The 19,857-nt window shown below is 41.1% G+C and overlaps 2 long non-coding RNA genes across 3 annotated transcripts in view; one reads left to right on the forward strand and one right to left on the reverse strand.

Annotated features, from left to right (window-relative positions):
* Positions 1 to 708, reverse strand: part of LOC116084739 — a 26,018-nt gene extending 25,310 nt beyond the window's left edge. For both annotated transcript variants that reach the window (XR_004116247.1, XR_004116246.1), the window contains exon 1: positions 562 to 708. This is a non-coding gene — a long non-coding RNA (uncharacterized LOC116084739). The remainder of the gene's footprint in view (positions 1 to 561) is intronic.
* Positions 709 to 775: 67 nt separating this feature from the next.
* LOC116085064 overlaps positions 776 to 19,857 on the forward strand; it is a 31,490-nt gene continuing 12,408 nt past the window's right edge. Inside the window, exon 1 of the long non-coding RNA XR_004116394.1 lies at positions 776 to 873. This is a non-coding gene — a long non-coding RNA (uncharacterized LOC116085064). The remainder of the gene's footprint in view (positions 874 to 19,857) is intronic.

Consider the following 19,857-nt stretch of genomic DNA (forward strand, 5'->3'; position numbering starts at 1 on the left):
CTGAGTAGTACTCCATTGTGTAGATGTACCACAATTTCTGTATCCACTCCTCTGTTGAGGGACATCCATTTTTAAGCACCAAATCTTGAAGGCTACAGGATCATCTTCTCTGATCTTCCATGTCTTCTGCAACAGGTAGCCGAGACTTTAAGTGTTACTTACATTTACCAATTGTATCCCTGAGCCTCATGGCCAAGGGTTCTAGTGTGCCCTGTATCTGAATGTGACAGGTTACTACAGTATTCATTTAGTAATGAACTAGAAGGGTTGACTTTGTTTTCCTAGTAGCTACCATTATGGTCCTTTCTTTCTCTAAATCACTCCACTGTTCTCAAAAGTAACTTTTGGAATCTATTGGGTGAAAGTGGGATTATACATGATTGTATGCTGATCTGGAAAGATCTTAGAAGAAGGAGCCATAGGAAGTGAGTGAGTACATGTCATGACATATGGATCACTGTCCCAAGAACAATCAGTGTATACACCGTATACTATATAATCTGTGTAAAATATTGTGATACTGTCATCTTCGTATGATTTTGGGTCCCCTGGGAAACATACCTCTGGGTAGGTCTGTGAGGGCATTTTCAGAGAGATTTAACTGTAGAGAGGAGACCCATCCTGAATGTTGGTGCCACCATCCCATGGACTGGGATTCCTGGACTGCATAAAATAGAAGGAGAGTTAAGGGCCACCACTTGCCACTGTCTCCCCTGACTGTAACACAGTGTGATCAGCTACATCACTGTCCTGTCATAATGCCTTCTATGCCCTGATGGAATGTAGCCCAAACCATGAGCTAAAATGAACAAATCTTTACTTAAGCTGCTCTTTAGCAGCCATTTTGTCACAGCAACAAGAAAAGTAGCTAATGTAAGTCTTATTTGTCAGATTATTTATGTCATGTATCATGTATTAATATCATTTTTCACATAGGATCATATAATATTTTAGGTAGTAGTTCATCTTTAGACTGATAGTGTTGGTTTCCTTCACAAATATTAGTATATGATTTGTAATACCATATTATATATGTTAATGATACAAGTGCATATGAAAGAAATAAGCAATGTTAATTTAAAGATGAAATGGTACCTAACATTCTTTATTAGTGGATCAAAAATATCAATAATTGAATATCCTTTATGATATTTCTTAGGTCTTAGCATGTCCATTTATGACAGATCAATCTACAGGTCTATTTCTAGGCAGAGTTTATTTAACTTTTTAACTTTGTTGACAAAGATATTCATGCATATACATACATCTCTCTCCCTCTCCATATATATATATATATATATATATATATATATGTACATATATTATATATATATATATCATTATCTTACAAAGTCATGCTATGAATTATTTTAATCTTATCTGCCAAATGTATTAAGATTTTTCCTGAAGCTTAGCTGGTAAGACCCTATTTGTTTTTGGTGTATATGTGTGTGTGTGTGTATGTGTTGTCTGTGCACATGTGGGTGTGTGGGTACATCCCAGTCCATGCATGCAGAGGACGTTGAGTGTTCTGCTCCATCATTTTTCTTCTCATTCCCTTGTGACAGAGTCTTTCACTAAACCTCAAGGTAGGCCGGAAGCCAGAAAGGTCCAGAACTCCTCCTGTTTCTGTCTCTTAGAAAATACTGCCTTTCCAGGAAGGCACAGCCATATCTAATACATGGCTCCTGGGGGTATCAACTCAAATCCTTCTACTTATTCAATGACCAGTCAGTGTTGCCTACTAGTCTATCCCTCTACCTGTTAAGAAGCATATGGTTTATATCTTCCTACCAACCCAGAAGATTAGCACCCTGGCAGCTCATATAATCTCAGGTAGCTCAGTGTAGATAAGGGGCAGAATATCAACTCTGAGTGGTAAAAAGGGTTAAAGGGGACACATTTCTTTTCCACCATAACTTCTCATCTTGTTAGGAACATCTATAAAAATTCCATTTTATAAAGAATGTCCTGGGGTTGGAGAAATGACATAGTGAGCAAGGACACTTGCTGCTTTTGAAGAGGACCAGAGTTTAATTCTCAGGTCTTATGTCTGGAGCTCATATGGGGATCCTATGCACTTTTCTGGCTTCTGTAGGCACTGTGCTCATGGTCACAAACCCTTACACATATAAATAGAATGTAATTAAAAATAAAAGAAAGTAATTATAAATAGCACAGAAAAACAGCAAATTGGAAGGAGGGTGAGTGACTAGAGTCATTTTGAAAAACGGTGAAATCCCTTTAAATATTAAAAATAGAATTTCCATATAATCTGGAAACTGTACTGCAGAGCCATGGGGCATGTGCACCATGCCAATAGAGAAACTGGTATGGAAATGGCAAGGCATAGCAATGTTCAAATCCTGGAAATCTCAAAACTTGAGACCATCAGGAACATAACTAACTCCCTCCCTGTTTCTGTGCCTGCCTCGGAGCATGTAACCTGGAGACCCCCACCAGATGGTCACAGGTTGTTAATCTTGTAGCACAGCATCTGGAATTTTTTCCCCATGCAAATAGAGCATCATCAGTTCCATAAGCCTTCAGCCAACGACCTTTTCCTACCCTGGATATTCCCACCCCCTTTGCCAAAACTATATAACCCTTGTTCCCCCTCCCCTGAAAAAATCATATGCATTCTAATCCACCCCAATAAAGAAATATACCATAAGCTAAGGTCATCTCAGAAAGTTGCTTTAAAGATTGCTGGAGAAGGCTAGGCAGTGGTAACACATGCCTTTAATCCTAGTACTTGGGAGGCAGAGGCAGGTGGATTTCTGAATTCAAGGCCAGCCTGGTCTACAGAATGAGTTCCATGACAGCCAGGGCTACACAGAGAAACCCTGTCTTGAAAAACAAAAACAAACAAACAAACAAACAAACAAACAAAACTCAAAGATTGCTGGAGAAAGCCTTATCTTAAAAGAGCTTTAACACTAAGATCCTCAAAGAGGCAACCCAAACTCATTCTCAGGGCTCTGCTTCATCATTCTAGCCTTGTGTGCAGCCATGTATGAAAACCCTGAGGGGAAGAAAAGGGAAAACCTGGAACCGCAGCATTTGTCCTAGACTCACTTCACCTTTCCTGGCCTTACACACAGTGATGTCTGATGTCCCAGAGGGACAAGGTGGACTGCAGACCCCACCAGTTTTGGATGTCAACAAGTCAGTGTACTGGCAGCACCCAGACACCCCTGGAAGAGAGGTGGATCCTGGAACCTCATAGAGCTGAAGGAGACAGAATGAAATCAATATTGTTAACTGTTTGTACTATCTTGTCCATTGCACCATTACGTATAGTTGGTCAGATATAGAAACAATCTAGATGTGTAACTAGATGGATTCATAAAGAACATGTGGTATATACAGACATATACTGAAATATTGGTAAGTTTTAAAAAGAGATCCTACTCTTTGATAATGAGGATGAGCCCAGGGGATACTATTATACTCAGGGAATACTGTTATAATCCAGATAAATTCACAGGTGCATAGAGTGAAATTCTGGCTTTTAAGTTTGGAGGATAAGAAAACAAGGACATAATGGTCAGAGGATGAAAATCTTTTATTTACAGAAGTCTTACATGCCATGAAACATAGTGCCTGTAGTTAATAGCACTATACTATATACTTAACAAATATGCTACAATAGTAGATTTCTGTCATGTGTTCTTAACATACACAAACTAATTATAAACAAAGGCACTGGGAAGAAAGTTTTATAGTTGAAGCATACATAGACTGATAGCAGCATACATGTGATCTCATCTCCAAAATCATCAAACTGTACACATTAAATACATATCGGTTTTGATATGGCAGAAAGGAAGGATGAAGGACAGAGCAAGAGTGGAGAAGGAAGAAGGGAGGGAGGAGAGGAAGGATGAGTGAGGGACAGACTGAAGGGAAAACACAGCCTGTCCTATGAAAGTATGGCATTACCCTACCCTGTCTGCACCACAATATTCCTTTGTACCCTACAAAGTACTTTGAATTCTAAAGTGACATGCTGGCTGGTTTTAGAGACACAAAGGTAATGAGATGAGCCTTAGCTTGTGTGATGGCATTGGAGATGAGACACATGATACATTCAGGTAAAATGTCATATGTAGTATCCACCTTGACTTGCACATGGCCAGGATCAGGGTATGAGGGAGATGGGTATACAGGGTGGGCTCCCCATTCCTGGATTATACAATCTTATAGCATAGTGATTTTATTTCCTGAAAGGTGTATGGGAAGTAAATACAGAAAGTGGGAATGCCAGAGGAGGCTGATGGGATGGAAGCTGCCTCTGATCTTCTGGTGAAGATCCTAAGCAGAAGGTTACTTGGGCCCCAAGCAGAGGCCCTGGTAGCTTACTCTGTGCCTGAGGTCTGTGGAGCAAATCTTGACATCAAGCAGATTTTCCTGGATCTTGCTGCTTTTGAAGGAGAGCTTACTCTTTCTATAGCTTCAAAGTACAGAAACAAAGGATGTGGGCTGCTTTGGTCAAGGCTGGAAAAGCTCATTTTGTGGTTCAGCTCCAGGAACTGGAGGTCAATGCACAATTAGAGCTCTACTGAGCTTGGCTTAGCATGTACACTGACCCTATGAACTTATACTGAAGATTGACCTTGATGAAACACAGTCGATGGTTCTGGTGTTGGGATGCTGACACCTTCTCCCAAATGTCCATTTTTGGTCCCCATGTAGCTCTAGAGCATTTCCCCATGCTCCATCTGTTTCTTCTTATGGCTTTAGTTTCTTACAGTTATCTGAGGTCTGAAAATATTTAGAATATAAAAAAACACCAGGTAGAAAAATATTAGGTAGATGGCTCCGGAGGCATGACATCTAAGGTCGGCCTATATCCTCTACATGCTTGCTTGTGCATGTACACACATCTTCCCCAACTCAGGCACACAAAGAATAGTTCTAAACTACAGGAAGATTTTATTACAGGGCATTTTTAACACTGTCCTATTTCACTATGAGTTGTTGATAATAATCTCTCGCTGTGCTTAATTTATAAATTGTACTTAATCATATATATACATATATATATATATGTAAGGAAAATATAATAGATATATATAGAGAGATTTAATAATACTGCTTTTAGAGACCTGCTGGGGGTCTTGTGACATATCCCCCAAGTGGAAGAGGGACACCTGAATGTACTATGTCTCTGTGCCTACCAGATTCACTGTCTTGGAAATAACTAACCTCTGTGACAAGTCACACTGTTTCTTTGAGTGTGCATATGCCTTCCCCTGTCTATAGCCTTAGCAGCAGAGCTAAGTTTGTGGCTAAGATCGCAGGCTCCAGAATCTAACAGCTGCATTGATAGCTCAACTCTTTCTGACATGTGTTTTTTTGTTTAATTTATTCCTCCACCTTGTCTCAGTTTCCTCATATGCAATAAGGCAAACATACAGTATGAATGACAGGAATCTCTGTACATATAAGATCTTCCCCTTTATTCTTGACATAAAAGAACTAGCTACATTGATGTCTATCCAACCCACAGATACATCACATGCACAAGAGTCTTCTTTGTATTGTATCATTTACAGGCTTCTTTCCCATAAGGCAGTGTGATTCTCAACCTGTGGGCCATAACCATTTGGGGAGTCGAACAACCCTCTCACAGGGGTTGCCTAAGATCATCAGAAAACATTGATATTTACATTATGATTTATAACAGTAGCAGAATTACAGTAATGAAGTAACAACAAAAATAATTTTATGGTTGGGGTTCACCACGACATGAAGAAGGGTATTAAAGGGCCATAGAATTAGGAAGGTTAAGAAACACTGACATGAGGCCTCTCTATTTGCTGGTTTCATGTGGTACATTTTGTAAGGAATTACTTTTATACCTTTGTGAGCAAACACATCATTATTTAGCCGATGCTGTTTCTGGTGAAATTTACATTTTGTACTGCTGTGGTGATTGGCTGTTCTCTCACCTCTTGGAACATTGACCTCATTGATTTTTTTCCTTCATTAATTAGTGCTTCCCTCCCTTTTATTTATCTGACTCCTGACAACTGGCTCAGCATTGTGTGAGGTGGAGATCATTAAGCCTCTCATCGTCTAATAGACAAACTGGCCTATCAAAATCTATCCCAGTTCAAGGGTCAGGGCAGAGTTGTTGCTGAGTCACGAAGCTGCAGCTATTGAAACTTGGTGACAGTCCCATGCTGGACTGTCACTCACAGCAACACTGAAATGCTCTTCCCATCAAGAAGGTATAAGATTCTTGAAAACTGCAAAGGGAGTCAAAAGGAAATATTCCCTTTTCCACCCTCCTGAGAACAAGAGGTTGAGAGAGACTCATTCTCAGTCCTAATTTTCCTTGTGGGCAGAACATCTTTTGACTCTTTTCCAGTGATGAAAATTGATTTTTGTGGGTAGCTATTCCCAGCCCCTGTACCCTGTTCATTATGGCTGACATCCTTCATTCCACCAAAGGAGATTCATGCACAAGTCTGGAATGTTTTAGAGGTTCCTCCTTTGCTTGTATTTCCCTCTCTTCCTGCAATGCACACTGGTCCCTTACTCAGTCACCATCCTGCCTGATGAGATTTGGCCTCCCTAGACTCCCTGACACCAGGAGTAGGTCTTTATAACACTTTCCAGCCTGTGTTGAAGTGTTGAATTTCCTATCTGTCTACTTCTTAAGGCAAAATAGTATCTTCCTCTGATTATTTCTTAGTAAAAGTTAGTATGACAAGGGTATCGTGTCAGGGCTCAAGCAGGTGCAAGAGGACACAGTCCACCTGGAGGAAGCCAGCATGGCCTCTGAGGAGTAAGCAAGCAGCTTCTTTATTGGGCATGCCCAGAGCTTTCTAGCCAATCCCTTTTGCAGTATACTCCCTCCCTCCCAATGCAGCAGAGGAGCTCTTCTCTCTGCCCACCCCTGCCCTCCTCTTCTGACTGCAAACACAGAGGGTGCTGTTGGCTTCCAGACACCCACTGTCCCCTTGACCTTTCCCAGAATCAGTGCCTGACTCTATCATAGCTGCATTAAGTCATCTGGCTGCATTTGGTACGACTCAATTGACTGAAGCTTTCACAGCAATTGCTTTTATCTAAAATTTGAAGAACCCACTTTGGTAACAATTTTTATTCCAGCTGCGCATTTTCAAAGCTATTAAGTGTACTTTGTCCTTAAAATGGGGCCGAGCCCTTACTTGGGGGTCAATGCTTCTGCTTGGTACACCAAGCTCTAGAGAGGCCAGATCTCTCTCACTTCTGTTTGAGCTGGAAGTATGAGGGTACATGTTCTGCCTAAATTTAACCATGCCTGGCTTCCCTAGTGTGGACACTCAGACCTGGCTCTCTGAAGACTGCAAATCCCACATCTGTCCCAGCAGGAGGCAGAGACCCTGGGGACTGTACTTTTATCAAGGGCCACAGTGTAGTGCCGTTCCTTGGAAGTGTACAAATTTCAAAGGCTCCATCTCATTGTGTGCCTGGGCTTGTGAATCAGTTGTCTATAGATAAGCTTGGGTACCTAGGAGGCCCAAGAATGTGAGGTTGATGGAGCAAAGAGTCAGAGGAAACTGGATAGTGGGAGGCATGTAGCTCTACAAGCAGTAGTCTCAGTGTCCTGATCCTTCATTCTTTCCTATGGCCTCCTTCCCCTTATGACTGTGAGGTATTCCCTTTTCTATTCAATATGCTCCCTGACCCCACTTCACACCTGGACTTTGTGTTAATATGCCCAAATGAGGCCTTGACTGGGAGTTTATGGGTAAAGATGACAAGGTACAGGTTATGAAGTCACCCTGATAAGAATTAAATATTTCTGTGTGGGTAGTTATCCCCAGGAAGGTATCTTATGTTCATGCAAATCCCAGAAAGAGCATGTGTGAGCGGGACCAGCATGCATGTTAACTTCTGTAGAGTAGGCCCAGTAGAACCTATGAAAGCAGAGGTCTCCTTTTACAACAGCCAGGGTCCTGGTACTAGAGGAAAAGAACATGGCTTCCCTGAGTCTTCTAGTGTTTGGTCATTCCCCATTAACTAGCTGATAAGATGTCAAGTTGAGATGTGTAGAAATGTCCTTGCTATTGTTTGTCCAAGGTGGTTCTCTTTTCTCCTGAGCACAAGTTCATCCTTTCTGCAATAACAAAATCAAGTGAATGACCTTTATGTAACAATTCAGGTGAGCCTTATTGAGAACATAAATACCTATTCAAATTTTGTAATCTCACAACTATGTTTCCTAATGTTTCCATCTCACAGGTGAGGAAACAGAGCTCCATAGAGAATAGGTAATACCATCACTTGGCATAGCCATGGAAGGCATGGTACAGAGGAATTGGAGCCCACAAAGTCCAACCTCAGGGCCTAACACTGTCCTTTAGTCACTATTAGCTCCTCTCCACGGGTTTTCTTATCAGGGTTCCAGAAAGAATATAGGCTCAATTTTGTCACATAGCATGATGCTGATGTAGCATCTGTTACACGTTAGAAAGCTTGCCATTTGGCCCTGAGGTCTGAAGTGGATCAGATGGGTCTTATAGTGTTAAAGACTCTTTAAGCATTGCCAAGCAAGTTGGAGCACCCAGGACCATGGATGCTCTTTCTTGCTTCTAAAATGATGCTGCTGAGGCAAGGGCAAGGTCCATGTGGTATTCTACTGCATTGTGGTTCTGAGCATGACTCCTCTGATGTTGAGAGACCCAATGTTGGGGTTGTATACGTGGGATAATGAATGTCAAGTTAAAAAGCTGTATAGCCATAGAGTCTGATGAGGGTCAGGTTAGTGAGTTCTAATAAGGAGTGCTTGTAGACCAAAGGTCTACAGATGATAATGATTAGAACAGACCGTTGCTAAGATTTATAACTTGGAGGCACCTCTCTAAGTCAGGCTGGAGTTTTCTTGACTGATGCCTTGGGCAAGTAAGCAAGTATTAGAAACAAGTTCTTATGAGCCAATAAAAGCAACTGTCATTCATTTTCCCCCTTTCCTTCCATTCCCTTCCCTCATTTATTCAACAGCACTTATTAATCCAGAGGTGTCAGTGTCTAACATAGGCACTGTGAGAGTAAATGCAAAAACTAGTGCATTGTAGCCAAACCATTTGTAGACTGTCCACCTTCATCACTATATTAGGAAAGTGGTAGCCTTGGCTAAAATATATTTCTTCTTCTATGTGGAGGAAGGGCTATACACCCCCAGTCATGTGACCTATCTCAAAGTGAGAAACACAGGCAATTCCTTTTTACCAATCCCACCAGAGCTGAGTAACAAAGGATGACTAGTGACAATATACATTTTAAACTCAAATCCCAGCTGAGGGAAAAGAACAATGGAGAGAGACAAGAAGCACATGGCGTGTGGAAGAGGGAGAGTAAATTGTTCAAGACACTAGACGAAGGGAATTGCATGGATTGTACCCTCATTCATGTAAATAAGGCAGGCACTGCTGTTTTAATAGGCTCTAGAAAACCAAAGGGGCCCAAAGGGAGAATGTGCTGGTAAGAAATGAGATGCAGATTTGGGAGAGAAACAGTCAGAAGCTCTTACTAGCAAAAGCTATAGGATGGTGTACTTTTAATTAGGCTGAACTTATATAATCCCAGCCAGGGAGAGGGCAGGGCAGCTGAAATCTCTTTAAGATCTTGACCTTTGAATGAGTATGACAAAGGGAAGGCTCTGAATGCAACTGAACCAAGTCTGGTGGCATCAGCATGTGGCTAACCCATAAGGAGAGGACCTGCAATCTGGCCAGATATTGCCATCAACTCAGAATAGGGATCAGGTGGAAGAATTGAGTGATAGCTTGACATTTGGGCAGTAGGACTTCATAAACATCCAAGCCTAGTTTATGTCTGCTGAGTTGGGTAGATCTGCAGGAATTGAGTCTCCTAGCAGGGTTCAGAAAGAGAGATTTTCAGGAAGTCTTGCATATTAACACTAGGCATTGGTTAATGCTTCAGGTGTAATGATCTCTGCCCTAGTACATACCTGTGCAGGATTGTTATCATTTCTGACAAGATAGATCTGGTACATATGAAAGTTGATGGTTTATTTTACACAGTTTCTTTTTTCAGAGCCAAGAAGCCTAGGCAAAACTTTCAGGAGACAACTAGAAGTAGAGCTTGAGATAGAACATTCTTGCAGCAAAGATGGAATGAATAGGGGTGAAACTGGATGAGAAGCCAGTGAGAAAACATCCAATCCTATGTTCTGAAAAGGATGGAAAATCAATATTCTAACTGTGTGTCATTATGGGGAAACATGAACTGGCCTGGCCTGGCTTATGTCCTACCTCAGCCATGCTAGCTGGATTACAATGCTGCCACACAGACTGCTTCCCTGTGTGAAGCATCACAGTAGGAAGCAATAAGCTATCTAGCTGGGTCTTTGCTTCATTGGATACTGTAAGTTTTGAACTTGTATCTTTGGGGGCTAATTTTGTGCAGGAGACATGGAAGTACCAAAACCATGGAGAAAAGAGATTGATGGTGTCTTTATGACCTTTTAGGCTCACAGGTAAATCTTGCCATAAAACAAGTTGGCCAGCCAAGTATCTATTTTTTTAATTAATTTATTTTTATTTATTCATTATCTGCCCAAATTGTTGCCCCCTCCCAGACTTGGGGAAAAGGATCAAGAGCCTGAAAGGGCATTGAAACTCCACAGGAAGACCAACAGTGTCAACTAACTTGGATCCTTCAGGCTCTCAGAACCTGAACCATCAGTCAAGTGTCTATTTTAACTGGAGATGCAACTTGTGTGCACTTGAAGATGGAGGGCTCTGAGTGTGGTACTGTTTGCTTTGGACTGGAGCCAGATCATGAGACTTCTTGTTCCAAACTCACTATTCCTCTGGACAGACCCCCCCACCCCCGCCAAGTTTCCTTCCCTAAACTAACTTGCCTGCCATTGCTCTGTGGCCATCCAAGTACACTTGGGTCACAGGGGAGCAGTGGAGTGGGCTGCTCTCCTACATAATGATTTTCTCTTGACTCATGGCTGTTGAAGTGGTCGTAAGACAGCAGGGAATCAGCCTTGAGACTTCAAAAGCAAAATCTCCCAGTAGTGGATTTTGTTTGCTGGAAGTAAATTAATTGAACAGCCCTGCAAAGAAAGAAAGAGGTGGTAGGGATTGAACCAGATGGAAGCATAGGGCCAGAAAGCCAAGTTGGTTGGGGTAAAGATGGGCGAAAATAGAGCAAAATGTTTCAATAATTATGATATACACTTGATATTAATCAAATTAACAGTCATCTAGAGACTTGGCTCGATCCATGCTCATTACCTTCTGGGCTTTAGCCAGCTGTTGAAGGGCTTTTAGAAGCTCCTGCTAAGTCGGGAACAGAGATGAAAATGGAAGAATTCCCCTAGGACTCAGCCCCACTGGGTCTTACCATGCCTGTGAACTTGGCTCATGATAATACCATCTGGAATTTCTTCCACATCTGCCCTTGAGAGTTGTAGTAGAGTTTTTCAACACTGTCCTTGACCTCAAGAAGCTGGGGAGAAAGGCTTTTGGGTATCCTCTGGGTAAAGAAAAAATAGCTGTCTTCCTCTCTAACAGTCTGCATGTTTGAAATCGCTGAGAATGATAAAATACTTCATCTTACTGGAAGAGGCAGTTTCATACCATTCTTAGATTCTTCAAAACTATGTTTGACCACTTGTTCATACCTCTTATGTCTCCATCCAGGGGTTTGGGTAGTTTCTATTTCCTTCAGAGAGGGACCTCCAGTTCATGTTTGTGGTGGATACTTCAGGGACACCTGTGTACTTTAATCCATAGATAGCAAATGGTGGACAGGCATTTGGTATCCCTGTGGAGAAGAGTAAACACAGACTTAACCCTTGAAGGGTGTAATTACTTTTACAGGAATAGATCCGACTTACAAAATTTGGGAAAGTCCACAGATCTTTGTGCATCTCGTTTCCTTCTCTTAAAAATGAAGGTCTGATGACTAGAGGAGCTGGGAGGGGCTCTGGGTCTGCAAAGCCCCTGAAGCTGGAGGTAGCATCATTTAGCTGTAATTATATGTTTGGACATATTGCTAGATAAAGGTCCATACTGTCCATCAAGTGATCAAGAAGAAGTCTAGAAGCTATTCTTCTGTCCCCTTTGATACCTACACGTCTCTCTAGGCTCCACAGTTCAGGCAGGACCCATCCAAGGATATTTTCCATCTCCTGTGCAAGGTTTTGCACATGGTCTGCCCAGTCTATGCTGCTTTGCTTCAACTGTTATCTTGCTAGGTATAGCGGTATTTGACTAGTCCTTAAAATACTGGAGAGTGTAATCTTTAGACCCAAACAGGTCTAACTTCAATTTTTATACCACTGAAGACATGAGAGAAGCTTGGTAAGCACCGTTTAAATATACAAATCACTATATTTTCAGTCAGTTCTCATGCCTATGAAAACAGAGTCCTGGAGCTTAGCTGTTGGGCACCTGGCCTCTTTCTTTCCCTTTGATTCTTGTATAGTTTTTTTTTTCCTTCTATAAGTTGAGATTCTGACATCTTTAGTCACATAGGACATCAAGCTTAGAAAAGTCATTTCAGAGGAAATATTTGCTCAGATCTGCCAAAGTCTACTTGTCCAATCCTTGTGGATAAACTCTGGTTTTCTCTAGGCATTATTAATAACAATCCTTTTGTTTAAAAGAATTTTTTTTTTTTAAAAAAATGAAGGCTCTGATTGATTCCATGGCAACCCTGTCAGGTAGTTCTCTAGTGAGCTGATACAGATGACGACACCTTATCACGGGACAGGTATAAGAGAAGTAGGTGCGAGAGCATCATTTACCTGTCAAAGTATGATAGCACAGACTAATTAGATGTGATTCCTTGTTACACCCAGGGCCTTTAGAAATAGGCAGGGAAGGTTGAACCCTACTCTTGTTGAGTAAGTGAATTATATTGAGTGAAGTGCTCAAGCTCTCTGGGCCTGTTTCCTTGCACCCAGGTGATGTGGTGACATTAGTATTTATACAAGGGGTGACAAAAAGATTAGCAGAAGTAGGTAACATAGAACACCTGGTGGGATGCCTGATGTGCAGTGATGCTCAGTACCTCGTAGGCACCAGTCTCTTGAAAATACTGGCTCAGAAATTATTATCTGCCTACCTCTTTCAGAAATGGGAGGTTTTTTTGTTTTGGTTTTTTGTTTTTCATTTTAAGTTATGAGAATTTTCTAGGCTAGTCAAATAACCAAAGTGTCAGATATGGAAGCAAAGGTATAACCTTGTATCCCATTTCCAACTCAGTTTGGACATGTGACATAGAAAACCGTTTAGTGGCCCATAGTCAGAAAATCATTTTTGTCTTAAGGACATAACAGTAAGTTGGCCAGTTGGCTTGGTATTGAGAGTTTCCTCTTAGGGAGAACTTTAAAGTTTTAAAGCAAGGACAATCAAATGACTAGCCTACTCAAATGGCTAGTCATTATATGCAGTAATGAGATGAGAATTTGGCCCAAATCTTATCCTGACCAGTAACCTTTCTTTTTAGAAACAAATATTCTTCTGAATCTGTCTCTTCTAAGTGCATAGCATCTGGGATCTATGAAAGTTTTCCCACTGATACATCTGTTCCCCCAGAATGTTCTCATTCTCAGAGATGCCAGTATCTTCTGACATCATCTGAAGAGTTTAGCTCTGTATCCATCTTCAACTCCTTTTTGAGCTCATAGATGTGAGCACTACACTAGGGTTAGAGTGAGGCCCAGGACTAGAGCAGAAGGGCTGGAAGAGTTTGCTTGTCACTGATGCTGCATTCCCTATAGATATTAGGCTCTGGCAATCTAAGCTGTTTAGAGCTAAGGAGAATAAGCAATGTGTAGGGCTGGGGAGGAAAACTGGGACTGATCATTGTAAGGGGTAAGAAACACCAGGGCTAAAATACATTTGCAAGAATGGAAAGAAAAGGCCTGAGGAATCCAGGTTGGTGCCATAGTGCTCTCTTGGTACCACATTGTACGCTTGGCCTGGATACAAACATCAGTGGGCTTGCTTCCAGAAAAGATAAGGAATTCCTACAAGTTAATTGAGAAACAAAATAAGCAGAAGCCTTGGCAAAACACCCAAATTGTCAGTAGTGTATGAAAAAGGGTACAAAGCTTTTGTAATTAGTGAAATGGGAATTTAAACTATGTACGGTCATCAAAGAGGATAAAGTCAAGCATCATTTGTAGTTGAGAACGTCCAGAAATTCGACCTCCCTTGCTCTGTTGTAGAGAAGAGTGAATTCATATGACCACTTCGGAAAATGGCTGGCTACTATGTACCAAAGGTAGCTGTCCAACCACAATTGTGGATTAACAATTTTACTTCTGCATGCGACCTAGGACAGAAACGTAACTATGGTCACCAATATAAGAAGATTGTTTTATCAAAGTATTGTCTGAATGTGCTCCAAACTTGAAGTTAGGGTGTGGTTCAGAGGTCAAGTGCTTACATAGCATACATGAGGTCCTAGGCATGATCACAAGGTGTGCTAGTCTGTTTGTCAACTTTACATAAGCTAGAGTCACCAGGGAAGAAGAAACCTCAATAGAGGATTTGCCTCCATCAGATTGGCCTGTGGGAATGTCTGTGGATCATTTTCTTGATGAATGATTGATATGGGGTGGGGAAGGGTCAAGTCCATTAGGGCAAGGCCACCTGGGCAGGTGGTCCTAGTGATATAAAAAATCTAGCTGAGAAACTCATTTAAAAAGTGAGCATTATTCTACTATGGTCTCTGCTTCAGTTTCTGCCATCAGGTTCTTGCCTTGGCTTTGCTGGTGATAGAATATAATCTGAAAGTTAACAGCAAAAATAAAAGTCTGTTTTCTTCCCAAGTAGTTTTTGATCAGTGTTTTATCACTGCAACAGAAAAACAAACCAAAACAAGAGGATTGAGAAACACTCATCTGGAGAAAAGATCTTCAAACTGGAAAATCCAAATATCTATTAATGTTATGAAGAATAAATATGATAGAAAAAATGAATGAATGCTATGTAACTAGGAAACAAAATGAATTCCATTAGTATGATTTGTTCTCTCCCTGTTTCTATCTCTGCCTCTTACACACACACACACACACACACACACACACACACACACACACACACACACAAACACAAATGTTGACAGTAATTTCAAAAATGGACAAAACTAACCTACAGTTTTTAAAATGGACTTGATACTGGTGGTTATAAGAACTTTGTTCTTTTACTTGACCCAAGTGGTGGTTTTATGAATAACTTTACCTGGTGGAAATGATTGAGACACTTCTTTTACTTACTTTTTGGTATATATAAACATCAAAAAATAAATCTGTTTAAAAATGGGTGGAAAGTTTTATCAAGTGTTTCCTTGACATTGAGCCACTGTGCACTTATGAGCAGGAAATCTGGGCCCTGTTCCTGCACAATGCTACCTTGCTCTCCAGAGCATGCCACAAAAGGAAGTCATCCATTCTGTCCCCTTGGGTTTCCTCCTGTAAGCTTGGTTCTTGAACTCCAAATACCTTCTCTCTTAGAAGATTCAATAGAACAATTGGCCCTTTTGGACCCAGCATCCTTTAGTTTCTTCTCTAGAGAAAGAAACATGTTTTCTGTTTGTTTTGGCTCTAGACCTTTCCCAGACAGCTGTTCTAGAACTCTAACATACTAACTTCTGGCAATCTCCTCCCTTTTTCTAGCATCCCACTTCATTTTCAGGCCACTTAGTTGGCTTGCCTCATCTCCTTTGTCCTTGGTTTTCAAGACATCCCATTTGGGCTGATCCCCGTTCAGTGACAAGTTGTCAGAACAGCTCAGGCCTCAGTTCTGTTGTGTGATTTAAGCAAAAAAAAATTGACTGGGGAAATTAGATGGAGGTGATTGCAGCTAAAGTGCCTTTTATTGAAGCTTTTGGAAAACGTAAATGTCATCAGTCTTGTCAAAGCCAGACACAGGAGAAAATAACAGGACTAGAGGCAGGCCAGGATACACGCTGGGACTGCACTAACTTAGAATTAGCCTTCCTATTTGTTATTATTTTTTCTTTGTAGGTAGGGGGTGTAGGAAGAGGGAGGAGATGAGAAGACAAATAGGAGAGGAGTACGGGACATGGTGGGGACCTGGGGGAAAATGCTAAATCTGAGCAGCAGTATTTATTCATTTTTTATTTTCCTAGAGTGTTGACTACATCCCTGTGACTTCCAAGCAACAGAGATGAGAACAAGTATGGGCTGAAACTTTCAGCTTTGGTTTAGAATTAGAAGAAAGGAGCAACCTGGGCTGGCGGAAGAGATGGGATGATCAGACCTGCATAGTAGCTGGGATTGGTCAGGCCATTCAGGATGCCCTTTTCTGGGACATATGATCATTATGCCCATATATCAGTGCCTATGTACCATTCAAGGACACACTGGTAAACTATACACATGAATCCTTGGGTAGAATGCAAAGAAGACCCAGGTAGAGTCTTGTCCCAGTGGTTCATGTGGTTATGAAATTTGTGGCCTAGGAATGAAGTATTCTCTAAAGATGTTGCATGTTCAAGGATTGAACCTTGATGTAATGTTTCAGGTAAGTCATTTTGAAAGGGATTGGATAAGGAGGGCTGAGGTTTGACCAAGGAATAATGTTATTGAAGAGTTCATAATTTATGGTATTATTGGGAGCTGGTAGAAACTAGAGGGTGGAAGTTATATAGAGAAAAATGGCCACTGGAAGCATGTCCTTGAAGGGTCTACATGGTCCTGGTCCTTTTCTGTGTCTCTGCTTTCTGACTGCAATGACATAAGCAGCCACCTATATCATATGCTTTTGCCACCATGTTCTTCCTCATCACATGTCCAATTAATTTTTTGTCTGCAGCATCTGAAATCATGAGCATGATTTAAAACATTTGTCTTATTTCTCTCAGGCTTTTTGTCATAGCCATGGCTATCTGACAACACAGCCTACAACTGGGATTTTGAAGAAGGACTGGTGTTTGTGATAGATCTGTAAGTGGAGGAAATGAATAAGGATAAAAAAAATCAGTCAAAATTTGCATCTGAAATTAATTGATTGATGGGTGAGGATAAATGAAGGATGATGAGTCAGGTAATTTAAGAACGAAAGAAGAAATTGAGGTTGGAAAAATGCTAAGCAAGACTCAGAGAGATGACTTGGGTATGTGTTTCTGGGTTGGTGATGGTCTGCAGAAGGTAGGTAAGAGGCAAGAGGTAGCCACATGTGAAAATGTCAGAATTTAATGGAAGGAGAGCAAGCTCCTTGATTCTAGGAGAAGAGTAAAGCTAAGTCTTGAGGAATGCCCAAACTGGGCCCAATCTCACAGGAGCAGACTGTTCAAAGTTAGAGTGTTCAACTAGGAGCAAGGTTAATTCCAAGATTAGTCTTGAGCCCATGATAACTGGGCTCAAGTTCTCACCGTTCACAACTCTGAGGATACTAGTAACCCCCTATTATGTAGAGGAATGAGTCGGTTTTGAGATTTGAGTGCCTCTAGCTTCTGTTGTTGCCATGCTGTAGAGAGCTCAAGTTCCTGTGTGGGAGGTATGTCTTGCTACACTCTTATCTAGGGTCTGCTGAACTAAATCTGAGCATTCCAGTCAACCAAGAGCTTAGAATTCATAAAGGGAGGGGAGTTGTTTAAGGCTGAAGTCATCTGTGAGGGTTTGTGGAAGAGCTGGATGGGCCTCACATATAAACTCTGAATAAACTCTCATTTTCAAAGACTAAGATTGGCAATCAGATCATAACATAGACCGAGTACTGAATCTGAAAAGCAAGTGCTGCATTCTCCAAAACTTAAAATTTTTGTGTCCCTACTTAATGCTGTAAGTAGAAAATTCCATCCCTGATCTCAACTAGCAGGTCACAAAAAAAAAAAAAAAAAAAAAAAAAAAAAAAAAAGTGGGCACACTGAAAACCCTGCACAAAATTGTATTCTGTCCACATGTACAAGGAATATCTGAAACATAAATAAAGCTTCAGTTTATTCTTGAGCCCCATCCCCAAGACATCTCATTATGTGTATGTAAATATTCCAAGATGTTGAAGAATCCAAAATCAGAATTACTTTTGGCTCTATTCCAGATGTTTTAGTAAAAGATCTCACCTGTTCCTGGAGACACCTTCAACCACTCACATCAACAGCCTTCAGTTAAACTCATTAAATTCCCCTTTAGAGGACTCATTTTCCTCATTTGTGAAGTGAGAGTTTGAATTAAGCAATTTTTAGGATCACTCTCTTGTTTTGTGTATCGTGACATGTCTTCATTTCTCCTCATTGATTCACTTGAGCATGTCAATCACAATCTTTTACAATTCCTGCTTTAATATTTGCTTTCCTAGGTCTCAGAGAGAAGGGAATTTGCCTCCTTTTCATATCAGCAATATGACAGAAACATTGTCACATAGGGGGCTCTCAATACATATTTATTAAATAAATTAGTGAACAGCCACTATTCTTTGATATCTGTCTGTTGGTTTGAGACCTGGGGCCACCAGAAGAGCCAAAATTCCTCCCACATCTCCATCTCTATAGTATCTGAACTCTCTTTCTTAGGGCAGATGAATTTTAAGAGACTTAAGTTCTTATTTCAAGCACTGTAAATGCAGATGCAGATAACCCACGGCTTGCATTAGATAGCTACAGAGGGCAGTGGACTGAAGAAAAGAAACTTATGTTGAATATCCTCTTTTGGTAGAAAGGGGACAAGCCCTGGGATGTGCTGTCACTAGGCAGAGTCCTAGTTTGAGCATGGAGCACAGTGTGTCCAGTCACAATGGCAGCAAAGCATGCCCATTCGTTGTCCCTGTACACTTTCCTTGCCTCAGCCACTGGTAGTCTTAGGCATTCAGCCTTCACTGGAGTTTCCAGAGCCTGAATTGGATTCCAGTGTGGAGCATTATTCTGCTTAGAATTCAAGTCAAAACAAATGATCACACTTTTACCTTTGGTGGCCCCATGTTTCTGCAGTCAGGGAATTCTAAGGTTTTAGGTTGGTGACTAGATCCATTTATTTTCTTTGTGTTCTGTCCTCTTCCTTTTCTGAGAAAAGCCACCATTCCAACTTTCATCCTTGGGAACAATACTATGATAAGGCAGTTTCCCTGAAGTACTGGCCTCCTGAGTTGGATACTTGATAAATGCTACCAACTTATCTACCCAAGAATTGATTATCATATCTCCCTGTATTTTAAGAGCAAAGAAAGATTGGCCAAGGTAGGGAAGTGTGGCTTTTTTTTTCAAGAAAGAAGAAAGCAAAATAATGTTAATGCTATAATTAATTTTGGAGACTCTAGTTGGCTAGATAGATAGCACCTATAGTCATTGTGTTTTGTGATTTGTGGGTGGCTAAGAAACTGGGGACAGATGAACAATGAGTCCTGGAATTTCTGTCTTCCACCTCTGTTTCTATTTCACTTTCCTTTCCTGTTCCCATCTGACTTCTTGTAGGAACTATATTAGTTACTGTGGTGGTTTGAATATGCTTGGCCCATGGGAAGTGACACTTTTAGGAGGTGTGGCCTTGTTGGATGAAGTATGCCACTGTAAAGGTGGGCTTTGAGGTCTCCTAGAGCTCTAGTTCCACTCAGCGTGGAAGAGAGCCTTCTCCTGGCTGCCTGGAAGACAGTCTTCTTCTGTTTGCCTTCCTATCAAGATGTAGAACTCTCAGCTTCTCCTGTAGCAGCATGTCTGCCTGGATGCTGCCATGCTTTCTGCCATAATGATAATGGATTGAATCCCTAAAACTGTAAGCCAGTCTCAATTAAATGTTGTCTTTTATAAACGTTTCCTTGATCATGATGTCTCTTTACAGCAATGAAACTGTAACTAACACAGTTATTTTTCTGTCGCAGTGATAAAACATCATGGGCAAGGCAACGTATAGAT

The sequence above is a fragment of the Mastomys coucha genome, unplaced genomic scaffold (genome assembly GCF_008632895.1).
Source record: "Mastomys coucha isolate ucsf_1 unplaced genomic scaffold, UCSF_Mcou_1 pScaffold9, whole genome shotgun sequence".
NCBI classification, from domain to species: Eukaryota; Metazoa; Chordata; class Mammalia; order Rodentia; family Muridae; genus Mastomys; species Mastomys coucha.